Genomic DNA, 14349 nt, shown 5'->3' with positions numbered 1-14349 from the left:
TCGCGGGGAAATTCCCGTCGAGCAGCCAATTATCGTTCTAGGGTTTTTTAATAAGAAAACTTGCAAGAAAGATAAAGTAACAATAAAAGATAAACTGTATTGATATTTCTTGAATGATTGAGAAGAATACAATGTCTCTCCTATAAATAGGATACCCTGACTTAGAGAACAAGAAAATAGAGATCCTAATAATATATGAAAAGATATGGAAATCAATAACTAAATAAATAATAGATATGGGGATAATCCTAGAATATGCTCTCTATCAGTATAACTTATGAAAATAGTACTACTAGTATATAGATGAAAATGTGTGTATGTAATGTCGACGGGCGATGGGCTTTGCGACAACGTTCATCGGGGAGTCTATTGGAGATGTTCTTCGTCGATAATTAGCAATATTTAAGTATATATCTCATTAAATTCATCGGTGAATTACTATTTGTGGCAACAAGTCTTATACAAAGACTTATGCAGCAAATAGTTTTGGTAGAGATACTAATGTTAATAGTACATTTTTCCTGATCATATGGGCTTCTGCACAATAAATAACAAAAAATACGGACTTTTGTGTGAAACCTCAAACCTAACCGAACGAACAACAACGACGATATCTTCACTAGTTATTGAAACAAGAAATTCAAGAATTCACAGAAATTACAATTTCAACAATCCCTTTAATTCAACCATTACATAAATATTCAAACATTCCAGCCATGAGGTTTCAAAATCCTCAACAAAGTCAAGACTTCACAATCGTTGACGCAGCGTTTGATATCCTTTTTATCTCTCTCATTTGCCTGAAAAACATATGTTATTTAAATTTTTAACATATGTTATTTAAAACATATGAATAAAGGATGTGAGCACATAATTTTTTTTAACATATGTTATTTAAATTAAACAACACTCACATGTTAAATTTTCATTCATAAACTAACTAGAAACTAAAAGATCAACCAGCATACACTGTAACAGAACATAGAAAAACACAATAAATTCCATATTAAGTTAATTGTAAGTAGGGAAGGATTAGGGGGGTTCGAACCTGTTAGCCGAGTTGAGAGTTCAGCAACAGACTTCTCATCTCAATAAAGAAGAGTGGCAACGAACTCTAAAGAGAGATTCTGGGAACTGCTTGGTAGAAGCGACAACTAAGGGATTGCACTCAACTAATTCGATTGTAGCCGTTGCGACCATTGAGGGATCACGCGTCCAATCGAGTTGTTGCAATTTGTAGCAATTTCGTATGCTTAGGAGGCGAAGCGTTGGGAAGCTCTTCCATGTTGAGCTATCCATCGCACCAGATCATTATCTTCAATAATAAGTGTCTTGAGTTCTAAAAAACAATCTGATTTTATATCCCACTCTGGGCCTTGAAAGGCATAGTGTTGTAAACTGAGTACCTCAAGATTTGGTAGCAGCGAACCAATGTCATTCATGTGCTGCCATGAACACCCTAAGCCACTCAACTCCAAACTCTTCAAACTTGATGGGAACATTGAAAGAGGAACCATACACTCATACTTCATCTCAGGTTAGGTACACAATAAATAAGCTTTTCCAAATTATGGAGTTCTACTGAGATATAATCCAAGCCAGTTAGTGGGTTGATATCATTGTCATTATCACAAGGCTTCAACTCCAGGTCAATGTTTAATGTCTTTAAATTAGGGATTCTTTTCAGAATTTCTCTAGTGCAACTCTTTGCACTAACACCATAAAGACAAGAGAGCTTTTCTAAAGTAGCATCAGAATTAGGGGTTGGTAGGTCTCTTTCGGTTACCTCAATGTGTTCTAGTTCCTGCATGTCCCATACTTCGACCGGCATGTATGACAAAGCTCCACACTTTTTAATGTTCGTATGCTGCTCAATAATTAGGGATTGAAGTTGAATAAGATTGGATATGGAAGCAGGGAGCTCTTTGTTGCATGCTAGGGAAAGAAACTTTAGACAAACTAATTTCATAATTTCAAGTGGGATATGATAAAGTCGGACCTGAACAGCGTGTAGTACCCTAAGCAACTTAAAATCCATGGCATGTAGGAATTGGATATTCGTGGTAAGGACCATAACAAAGGAGAGAATGGGCAGTGGATGCACATGCATCATACACTTGTTTGAAGGCAAGTAAAGTGTTGCAATGCGCACACAACCGACGCTGGTCTTTCATAACATCATCGCAACTTTGTAAAACATGTAAAAACATGATTTTACTAACTTCTTTCTTAAATGTAAAAACATGTAAATACTTGTTGCCTGCAAGAATGCACGCACAACTTGTGCTCTGAAAACGAGGAACTACTATTGCGTTCATGTAGAACAAGATGATACCAACCAGAAAGCACATCCAAGCATTCCTTTATATGTTCCCCTAAAGTGTGTATGCTATATGATCCAAAAAATCCTTCCGCATTTATCTGATGACTAAATTCCTTACTATTGATATCATAGTATGAAGGGTAAGATCCCAAATAGAGAAAGACCATTTTCAAATATTGATCTTGGTATTCATAGCTTGGGAAAAATACCTCCGATATTTGATTGTATGCATCCACAAAGACTGAATTATGTTGTTTCTTTGCTACCTCGGTCTAAAATTTTGGTGTCTTGTCTTCTTTGGATAGGAGATCAGCAACAGTGACAATCATAAGTGGAACATTCTCACCAAATAATTTCTTACTTTCTTCTTCATTCAACAAGCGTACTCGTACAAATGGACATTCTTTAATTCTTTGTCGGCTTGTAAGCAAGATTTTGACATTTTCTCGTGGCAAACTATCCATGAATTGTGTATCCCATTTCCATACATCATCCAACACAATGAGACATTTCTTATCCTTCAATCTCTCTTTCAAGAGTCCAACTAATTTTTTGTCGTCATGACTGTCGTCTGCTTGGGTAAGCATTTGGTGATGAGTGCTGGGATCCACTTGAGAAAGAACACATCGTAAGGCTTCATTGGATTCACATTTTCTACCCACTTTGACCCATGCTCGAAGCTCGAATTGTCTCTGAATCAATGGATCCTCAAATACTTTCTTAGCAATGGTCGTCTTTCCAACCCCTGCCATCCGAATAACTGAAAAGCAATTCCCTTCATCTTCTCCAAGAAGATAATTCCTAGTAATTTCCAAAAAACTAAGATAATCCAACCATGTATGAGTTGATTCCACCAAAATCAATCCTTGAGGCAATAAGTTCGCCTTCTTCTTCAGGCATATTCACCACTTCAACATCATACTCCAACTCCATCTCTGTCATCCTCTTGACAAAGCAATCAACACTTGGTTGAAGATTCCGCAGATCTACAGAGAAACGCAAGTGATCTCTCTCACTTTCGAGTTGTGGAAGAATCTGATAATAGAAATGAGATTCTAGTAAATCTTCGAATTCCCATACGGCCTCTTTGATTCGGTCATCCAAAGCATTCTCCTTCGTCCTGGTCTTACTGAAGCCGGTGTTGTCCAACTTTACCAGAACAGTCATCAAGCGATCCATGGCCTCTTAGGCGGGTCATAAGACATGTATAGAGGCAGGAACCAGTGAAATGCGAGATGATTGTAGAATACGGTTAATGGTATTCTTGAGATAATTCGCAGCACCATAAGCCGCCATCACCTGAACACAGCAAAACAGCGGAGAGCTAGTGGCGGCGGCAGAGCTAGGTGGTGGATGCAGTGGCGGACGCATAAAATATATTCAGTAGGGCTTTACTGAATACTCCATCTGTCCCATTAAAAATGAAACGTTTTTCTGGTTGTCCCATTAACAATGAAACGTTGCCTAAATTAAAAACAACATCATCTCTGCTTTTTCACCTCTCATATTTTGTTCTCTTCTCATCAACTCACAAAACAACATTACGTAAAATCATGTCCTGAAAAACAAATATTTCATTTTTAATGGATTGAATGGAGTACTATTATATTTTATGTAATCAATATAGAAACCACAATAAATTAGGCGTAACAAGTATAAACATGTACTCTATGTTCCATCGTGAGTGTATTATATTCATTTTTGGGACGTCTCATCTCACGTGAGTCATTTCATTTTTTTAACAAAATATCATACAATTGCTATCTTTTACTTTGTGTTTTTCTCATATTTGATCATTTACTTTTTGTTTTATTTCCACTTCATTTACTTAAAATAATAGTAACTGAATTATGCATATTATCATTTATTCGTTACTAACTTTTGAAAAGTCCAGTTCAATCAATAACAAAATTTTAAACTATAAAATTGAAATATAAATGTATAGAACTCTTTTCGTCCATTAGTGTTAAAAAATTTCTGTTTTTACTTTCATACTAATAAATAGTAGTTAATATAAAAAGATATAGTAAATTATGACATGAGGATAATGTAGAGAATAAAGTGAAGGACGTATATTTTTTTTACATATTTAATAAAAAAACTAAAAACTACCAGTAAAAAAGAAAATACTAAGTAAGGACTAATATTTCATGAAACGGCCACGCCTCCTAGTCCTACAATTTACTACTCCCTCCGTCCGGATAATTCGGGTCACTTTGACCGGGTACAAGTTTTAAGAATTGTAATGAAAAGTGGGTTGAAAAAGTTAGTGGAATGTGGGTCCTACCTTTAGATATTAGTTTTATAATAAAATGTGAGTAGTAATGAGTTAGTGAAATATGGGGTCCACTACCAAAAATAGTAAAAGTGAAGTGAGACAAATTATGTGGGACAGACCAAAATAGAAACTTGGGACAAATTATCTAGGACGGAGGGAGTAATATTTTGGTAAGGTAAAATTCCCATTCAGCCACGTTATATTTTTATGAAATACTCATAGTCTTCTTCATTCTCAATTCATCGGCAGCATTGTTGCTCTTCTGTTGCAATTTCTTATAGTCAGCCCCTCCCTACAATTCAACTTTCAACAATTTTTCTTCATAGCCATTAGATTTCCGAGGGCTGAAGGAGACAGTTTTCAAAAATCTCAAAAAATTTACAAGAAGAAAACAGTAAAAATAACTCTTTGGAGGGGCTTAAGCCCTCCATTCATCCTTACTGTGTCCGCCAATGGGTGGATGCCCTGCAATTATTGGATTGGTGAAGATGGATGTGTTTAAACTTGAAATTGTGGGATGCAATTGCTGAAGTGAATTTTCTAATAACGTGTATTGACTAAGGATCCAATAATACAAAATTATTGACTAAGGATCCAATAATACAAAAATATTGACTAAGGAACCAATAATGCAAAAATATCACTATCTCCGTACCCCAATATGTGTCCACTTTGAAACCGTCTCCATCCGCCCCGCTCCCACTTCCTATGTGCCACCTCCACCCCCGACCAATTCGTTGTGGACGCTCTTGGGTCAACTCAATGCAGCTGATAGGTCGATCATGACCCTTGACCAACTTGCAACACATGTGGAAATCATACGGGGTCTCAAGAGAACATTGGGGACAGAAGACTAGTTTTCCATGTGTGTATTTTTTAATCTTTAATTTTTAAGCTTTTAATTATATAATTTTTATATTTTAATGTATTTTTATATTGTAGAAATGTTTTTAGTAGTTGAAGTATTTAAATTGAATAATAGAATGGTGGGACCCTTGAGCTTATCCTTGCGGAAGAGCACGAATGTGGGTGTTGTGCTCTTAGATAAGGACAAAGAGTAAAAGTGGATCTGGGCCCACCTCCATACTCTTATTTAAGAGCACGGATGGGGACGCCGTAACGCTCACAAAATAGGTAGCACTAGTACAATACAAAATTAAATTTTCTACCTACACTTGGCCGACACTAGCCATCTTAGCAAAACACAATCTGAAAACTTCCAACCACCTACCACCGTCACCGACTCCTCCCTCTCCGATTTCAGTCAAGTGATGGCGGCTTTCGGTGCAGTGGTTTCTTTGAAGAATACGATTCGGTTTATCGAAGAATCGCCTCGCCTTGTTGTGAGTCCAACTAGTCATATCTTAAAACCGGCATATGAGGCCGTGTATGGGTTGCAGGATGTTATGAAAAACTTGGAGTTCACCGGGTACACCAAGATCAGAACGGAGGTGAACGCTTTGGATGGCCGAATCACAGAGGTCATATGGGAATTCGAAGATTTACTAGATTCCCATCTCTATGATCAGATTCTTCCACAAGTCGAGAGAGTGACGACTGTGGAAGAGGATGAGGATGAGGAAGAGGAGGAGGAGGATGATCGCTCGCCTTTCTTTGTGGATCTACACAGTCTGCAACAAAGTATTGACCAATTTGTGGCAAGGGTGACAGCGATGGCAGTGGAGTACGATGCTGAGCTGCTGAATATGCCCGAAGAAGAAGCCGAACCTATTTCCTCAAGAATTGATTTTAGCGGAATCAACTCAGATATGGTTGGATTAAATGATGAATTTGAACATGTCAGGGATTATCTTCTTGCAGAAAAAGAAGAGAAATGCTTTGCCATTACTGGGATGGCGGGAGTTGGAAAGACAACTCTGGCTAAGAAAGTATTTGACGATCCATTAATTCAGGAACATTTTGAGCTTCGAGCATGGGTCAAAGTGGGCAGAAAATGTGAACCGAATGATGTATTACGATGCATTCTGTCTCAACTGGATCCCAACATTCTAGACCAACATGATGAAGATCAGAAATTAGTTGGAGTCTTGGAAGACAGATTGAAGGATAAGAAATGTCTCATTATGTTGGATGATGTATGGGAATGGGAAACACTAGTGTGGGATAACTTGCCACATAAGAATGTTCGAATCTTGCTTACAACCAGGTTCGGAATTGAAGATTATCCAAGTCAAGTAGTACGCTTGTTGAATGAAGAAGAAAGTAAGATATTACTTGGTGATAAGGTGTTTGGTGAAAAGAGTTTCCCTACCGAGCTTGAGAAATTGGGAGAGAAGATTGCCAAAAAATGTGAAGGTCTTCCGCTTATGATAGTCACAATCGCAGAGCTCCTATCTGAAGAAGAAAAGACCCCAGAATACTGGATTGAGATAGCTGAAAAACAACATAATTCAGTTTTTGTGGATGCATATAATCTAATATATGAGGTACTTTTCCCAAGCTATGACTACTTACCTCAATATTACAAAATGTTTTTTCTCTATATGGGATCTTGGCCTCCATATTTTGATATTGGAGTGGCCAACTTCGACTGGCGGATAAGAGCTGAGGGGTTTCTTGAACCGATTGGAAACATGACTTTGGAACAGTTTATGCACATTTGCTCAACACATCTCGCTCACTGGTATAACCTTGTCATATTTGATAAAAATATGGAATCTTGGTTCTCAGAGCGGAACTTTCGCGTGCATTCTTGTTGGCAGCACTTGTGTAGGAAGGAAGCTAGTAATATATCAAGTTTTTGCATGTTTTACAGAGTTATAATGATGTTATAAAAGACCAGCGGCGGTTGTGTGCTCATAGCAACACATTGTTTACCTTCAAAGAAGTGCATGATTCTATAAAAAGTACTTGCACATCCATTGTTCGTTCTCTCCTTTGTTTGGGTCCTTTCCACCAATATCCAGTGCCAATACATGTCATGGATTTCAAGTTGCTCAGAGTATTAGATGCTCTTGAGGTCCGATTTTACCATATCCCACTTGATATTATGAAACTATTATGTCTATATTATCTTGCCCTAACTTGCAACGGAGAGCTTCCTATTACCATATCCAACCTTTTTCACCTTCAATCCTTGATTATCCATCCACATATACATATTATAAAGCGCGGGGCTCCGTTATACGTGCCGGTGGAAATATGGGACATGCAAGAACTACATCATATCAACATCCGTGGAAGAGACCTACCAACCCCCAAATCTGATGCTACTTTGGACAAACTCTCTTGTCTTTTTGGTGTCAGTGCCAAGAGTTGCATAAGAAAAAATCTCAAGAGAATCCCTAATTTAGGGTTTTTACAAATTATGATGGAGTTGAAGCCTTATGATGATTGTTAGGGGATGGATGCAACTAACAAGAGTTGGGGGACTAAGTAGCAAAAGAAAAAGAATAGCAAAGAAATGGTTGGAGCAGAATAGGCTCGAGAGAGAGAGCCATTGCTATTCAAGCTGATGTATATATTGAAGCTTGCATCAGCTGGAGTTAGTTAGTTCACTTTATACACACACACTTTCTTTGTGAGGTTCGATCTTCTTCTACAATTGAGAGTTTACATTGTATTAGATAGAGAGCTTGAGTGTGAGTGATTTTGTAATCTTCTTGATCCTATCTTTGGAAGCAATAAAAGAGTGTGAATCTTGTTTCTCCGTGGACGTAGGCTACGGCCGAACCACGTAAGTTCGTGTGTCATTTCAATTTGAGTTTTGCTCCGATTCAATCTGCGATCAATCGTCTTCATCATCTTCGAATTTGATTTCTCAAATTGGCGCCGTCTGTGGGAACAATGGCAGCCGCTAGGTTCGATCTTGAGAAGTTTACCGGTACAAATGACTTCGGATTGTGGAGGATCAAGATGCGAGCGATCTTGATCCAGCAAGGGCTAGCGGATGCCCTAAATGCAGAAGATGAATCTGAAAAAGGCGAAGAGGGCGATCAGAAGGCTGATGAGAAGCTAATCGCCAAAAGAAAGGAAGTTGGGGAAAAGGCGTACAGCACGCTGATCTTGAGTCTCTCCGATCGAGTTCTCAGAGAAGTCTCCAAAGAAACCACGGCTGCAGGAATCTGGAAGAAACTTGAAGGTATCTACTGCACTAAATCTTTAGCCAATCGCTTATATATGAAGCAGAAGTTGTATTCTTATAAATTTGTTGAGGGAAAGGGGGTGACTGAACAATTGGAGGAGTTTAATAAGTCGATTGATGATCTAGAAAACATTGATGTCAAAATTGAGGATGAGGATAAGGCTATAATGTTGTTGAATGCTCTACCTAAATCCTATGAACACCTCAAGGATGCTATGCTATTTGGAAGGCAGAATTCGATTACTTTTGAAGAGGTTCAGTCGGCTCTCAAGGCTAAAGAATTCCAAAAGAATAGTGCTAAGTCTGTTGATCTCACTGCTGAAAGCTTAAGTGTTAGTGCAAATGACAAACAACAGCTCAAGAAAAAGGGTCCAAAGAAGCAGAAACAAAAGCAAGGGAAGAAAGAGGTTGGAAAGGAGTCAAGGAGCTGCCACTGGTGCAAGAAACCAGGGCATCTCAAGAAGGACTGTTATGCCTTCAAAAGAAAACAAGCCGAAGAAAATAAAGGGCAGGATACAGCAGATCTGGCAGAGGATGTGGAAGCAGCAGAAATTTTGAATGTGATGGATGGAAGAATCCATAATTCCTGGATCATGGATTCAGGATGCAGCTTCCATGTAACATCTAATCTTGATTGTTTAATGGATTTGAGGGAGGCCGAGGGATCAGTTTCATTGGGAAATGATCATGTGTGCTATGTCAAAGCCATAGGGAATGTGAAGTTTCACATGGATGATGGAACAACCAAGATTCTAGCTGATGTAAGGTACATCCCAGAGATCAAAAGAAACCTGATATCATTGGGACTTTTGGAGAGAAAAGGATTCAGTTTCTCATCAGTAAATGGTGTGATGCAAGTGTGCAAGGGATCTGCTGTAGTAATGAAAGCTATTAGGCATAATAGCCTCTATTATCTGCAAGGAAAGGCCATAGACTCACAGCTGAATCTGGCAGAGAAAATTAGCTCATCTATGTGGCATAGAAGATTGGGCCATGTGGGGATCTCTGGTATGAGGGAATTGGTGAAGGCAGGTATTATAAGCTCTAGTACAGAGATATTAGAGCAAGATATAACAAGATGTGAGCAATGTATCCTTGGGAAGAGTAAGAAACTCACCTACCAGAAGGGGAAGCACACCTCAGTTTCACCTCTGGAGTATGCACATAGTGACATCTGGGGGCCTGCTCAGACACAGAGCATAGGTGGAGGCAGATACTTCTTGACTATTATAGATGATTTTTCAAGGAAGATTTGGTTGTTTGTGATGAAAGAAAAATCAGAGGCCTTCACTAAATTCAGAGATTGGTGCAAAGCTGTAGAAACTGAAAAGGGAAAGTCTCTCAAATGTTTAAGAACAGACAACGGACTAGAATTCTTGTCTTCTCAGTTTGATGATTTCTGCAAGGAAAGGGGTATCAAACGGCATAGGACTGTGCCTAATAATCCACAACAAAACGGCGTAGCAGAAAGAGCAAATAGAACTTTGCTCGAGAGAGTTAGGTGCATGTTGTTTGATTCTGGTATGCCCAAAAGTTTCTGGGGTGAAGCTGCTGCTACAGCTGCATTTTTAATTAACAAATGCCCATCTTCATCTATTGATTTCAGCACACCAGACAGCAAATGGTATGGATCAGTTGGTGATTACTCCAGATTGAGAATCTTTGGGTGTAGAGCCTTTGCTCACACAAGGCAAGGGAAGTTAGAGCCGAGGGCTATCAAGTGTGTGATGTTAGGGTATCAAAAGGATGTGAAAGGCTACAGGCTTTGGTGCACAGAACCTGGAAATAGCAAGATCGTGATCAGCAGAGATGTTATATTCAGAGAAGAAGAGATGCCTTTTCTGACTAAGAAAATAGCTAGTACACAGGTTGAGGTGGAGCCAGCCACACAAGAGATTGAGTCTGATGGTCCAGCTCATGAGAATTTTGATATGCAGGAGGGAACACACACTGAGAGAGCTCAACCTGAGATAGTGCAGCCACAAAATGAACATAAAGGAGTTCCAAAGAGAGCTATGCCTAAGAGGCAGATAAAGCTGCCTGCAAAGTATAAAGATTATGATATGATGTATTATGCTCTAAGCATAGCTGAGCAGATAGAATATCATGAGCCCTCTACTTATAAAGAAGCAGTGAGGAGCCCAGAAAAGGATAAGTGGCTGAGGGCAATGCAAGAAGAGATTGACTCTTTGTACAAAAACAGAACTTGGGTGTTAGTTCTGAGGCCTTTGAATCAGAAGACTATTGGGTGTAAATGGGTCTACAAGAAGAAAGTTGAGGCCTTTCAAAATGACAATATCAGATTCAAAGCAAGATTGGTGGCAAAAGGGTACAATCAAATTGAAGGAATAGACTACAATGAGGTGTTTTCACCGGTGGTGAAACACAGCTCGATAAGAATTTTGCTAGCCATTGTTGTTCAGAGGGATTGGGAGCTCCATCAGTTGGATGTGAAGACCGCTTTCCTCCATGGAGACCTAGAAGAAACTATCTTTATGGAGCAGCCAGAGGGCTTCATTAAGAAGGGAGAAGAGGGGAAAGTTTGCCAACTGAAGAAGAGTCTCTATGGGCTAAAGCAAAGTTCACGACAGTGGTATTTGAAGTTTGATCAATATATGTTGGGAATTGGGTTCAAGAAGTCGAGCTATGATGATTGTGTATATATCAAGAAGGATGGAGACACCATCAAGGCATATCTTTTGTTGTACGTAGATGATATGCTATTGGCAGCTGAGACTTTGGAAGAGATTTCCACAGTGAAGGGGCAATTGCAGTCAGGTTTTGAGGTAAAGGATCTGGGGAATGCAAAGCGGATCTTAGGGATGGACATCATCAGAGATAGAATGAAGGGAACTATTTGGTTGACACAAAAGGAGTACATAGAAAAGGTCCTGAAAAGATTTCAGATGGACAACTCAAAACCGGTTGGAATGCCTTTAGCACATCAGTTCAAACTGTCAAAGGAGCAATGTCCTAAGTCTGAGGAAGAAAGAAAGGAAATGAACAGAATTCCCTACGCAAGCATTATTGGAAGTATTATGTACACTATGGTGTGTACAAGGCCCGACCTGGGTCATGCAGTGAGTGTAGTTAGCAGATATATGGCTGACCCGGGAATGGAGCATTGGCATGCTCTTAAGTGGGTATTGAGATATCTCAGAGGAACAACTGAGTATGGGATACTGTTTGAGAAGCAAGAGAAGTTGCGAGGTGATCATTTGATGGGATACACAGACTCTGACTACGCTGTAAGCTATGACACAAGAAAGTCACAGTCGGGTTATGTCTTCAATCTCTATGGTTCTGCGGTTAGCTGGAAGTCTAGCCTGCAATCGGTAGTAGCTTTATCAACTACAGAGGCCGAGTATATTGCTTTGGCTGAAGCTGTCAAGGAAAGCTTTTGGCTAAAGGGAATTCTGGGGGATTTTGGAGTGATACAGCAGGCTGTGGAAGTGAAGTGTGACAGTTCAAGTGCTATATGTCTGACTAAACACCAGACTTTTCACGAGAGAAGTAAACATGTTGATGTGAGACTTCACTTCATCAGGGATGAGGTGAGCAAGGGAACTGTGAGAGTTACAAAGGTTGGGACAGAGGAAAACGCATCAGATATGCTGACAAAGGCGATCCCTAGCTCTAAGCTGAAGCACTGCTTGGGGCTAATCAACTTGATCAGACAGTAAGTGTTGGGTTGAGGGAAGGATTCAGACTTGTTCACTTGCCTCCATAGGTGGAGATTTGTTAGGGGATGGATGCAATTAACAAGAGTTGGGGGACTAAGTAGCAAAAGAAAAAGAATAGCAAAGAAATGGTTGGAGCAGAATAGGCTCGAGAGAGAGAGCCATTGCTATTCAAGCTGATGTATATATTGAAGCTTGCATCAGCTGGAGTTAGTTAGTTCACTTTATACACACACACTTTCTTTGTGAGGTTCGATCTTCTTCTACAATTGAGAGTTTACATTGTATTAGATAGAGAGCTTGAGTGTGAGTGATTTTGTAATCTTCTTGATCCTATCTTTGGAAGCAATAAAAGAGTGTGAATCTTGTTTCTCCGTGGACGTAGGCTACGGCCGAACCACGTAAGTTCGTGTGTCATTTCAATTTGAGTTTTGCTCCGATTCAATCTGCGATCAATCGTCTTCATCATCTTCGAATTTGATTTCTCAATGATGACGATGATATCAGCCAATTGAGTGGCTTGGAATATATCTCAAAGGAACTCCACATGTTGCAAGTACTTTTATATATAGTAATGAACCCTGACATGAAGTATCCGTCTATGGTTCCTCTTTCAATGTTTCCATCAAGTCTTTTAGTTCTAACGTTGAGTGGCTTAGGGTGTCCTTGGAAGCACATGAATGACATTGGTTCGCTGCTACCAAATCTTATAAACCTCACGTTACATCACTATGCCTTTTGTGGCCCAGAGTGGAATATAGAATCAGGCTGTTTTTTGACACTTAAGACACTTGTTATTGAAGACACTGATTTGGTGCGATGGAGACCTCAACATGGAAGCCTCCCAAAGCTTGAACTCCTGAGCATAAGGCATTGCTACAAATTACAACAAGTTGATTGGACTTGTGATCCCTCAATGGTCAAAAAGCCTACAATTGAATTGGTTGAGTGCAGTCCTTCAGTTGTCGCCTTTTCCGAGCAATTAAGACCTTACTTTAAAGTTCGTTGCCACTCATCTTTTTGAGATGGGAAGTCGTAGCCAGACTCTGAGCTTGGTTAAGAGGTTAGATTTCCTACTTCATATAATTTGCACAAACTACATCAACTCATTTCTTTCTTAACTAAAACGCTTGTGCATGTGGTGAAGATGAAGTTGCACCAAGCTTCTGTGCAAAGCGTGATTGGCTTCTGAAGATTGGAGTGGAGAAGTGTTTTTGACTCCTCGTTGGAGGCCTTACTTCAACGTAGAACGTGAGTCGATTTGATAATAAATTTGCTTCATATTCTTCAGCCTGAGGTGCAAATCCTTATCTGAAGAAAGCTTGAACCAACTATGTGTGAGTGAGTTGATGGATTTGGTTACTATGATGTTTCATGTTGGTTTTGGAAGAAAATGAGAGACAGATGCTGTCTTCAATTTATCTTCTCTTCATTGACACTTTGTTGATTGACTCCTTCCATTCTTGGATGCTTCTTGCTCACTATTTTGTTTTCTTTTGTTTTGCAATTAATGTTGGCTTTGTGTGTTTATAGATTAATATTGAATTGAAATATGCAATCTTCTTTATTTTTTCTTGTGCGTTTTGGTCAGGTTAATGATTAGTTTTCGCACCTCTGCATAAATTTAACAGTTTTGAATGTTCTGAATGGTTCAGTGTACTCTTTTATGCCTCGTTTGGCAGCCAAATGAAATTTGTATGTTAGTTAATAATTGAGATAAATTATTTAGTTTAGCATTAATAAACTGACTTGAGTCAAAATTTGGTATACTTGATAGGAGTAGCAAATAAAACAGATATTTTAACTCTATGTTTGGTACATTGATTTTTACTACTATTTAAGTTTAGAGTAGTGATTTAGAGACATAATGCCTCTATGCCATAATCTTAATTTAAATATGTATAAATATACCCTTATTTTGGATAAAAGGAAAATTAATAACAGTTATGTATGATTTGTTTAT

The 14349-nt window shown here is 38.9% G+C and overlaps 3 pseudogenes across 1 annotated transcript; 1 reads left to right on the top strand and 2 right to left on the bottom strand.

The window, feature by feature from the left end:
• Window positions 1-1317: 1317 nt before the first annotated feature.
• LOC148932908 (late blight resistance protein R1-A-like) lies at window positions 1318-2245 on the bottom strand (annotated as a pseudogene).
• A 622-nt stretch (window positions 2246-2867) lies between these two features.
• On the bottom strand, window positions 2868-3619 carry LOC148932907 (inactive disease susceptibility protein LOV1-like; annotated as a pseudogene).
• Window positions 3620-5757: 2138 nt separating this feature from the next.
• Window positions 5758-13904, top strand: LOC125200097 (putative late blight resistance protein homolog R1A-10; annotated as a pseudogene). The gene is made up of 3 exons (XR_016135097.1): window positions 5758-7951; window positions 12875-13449; window positions 13534-13904. The product of XR_016135097.1 is annotated as a putative late blight resistance protein homolog R1A-10 (transcript).
• The last annotated feature ends 445 nt before the right edge of the window (window positions 13905-14349 follow it).

Source organism: Salvia hispanica, chromosome 2 (genome assembly GCF_029641045.1).
Source record: "Salvia hispanica isolate PSC_SH4W2 chromosome 2, Shi_PSC_v1, whole genome shotgun sequence".
Lineage (NCBI taxonomy): Eukaryota > Viridiplantae > Streptophyta > Magnoliopsida > Lamiales > Lamiaceae > Salvia > Salvia hispanica.
Note: the sequence above shows the minus strand (reverse complement) of the source record. Positions and strands in the feature narration are given on the sequence as shown.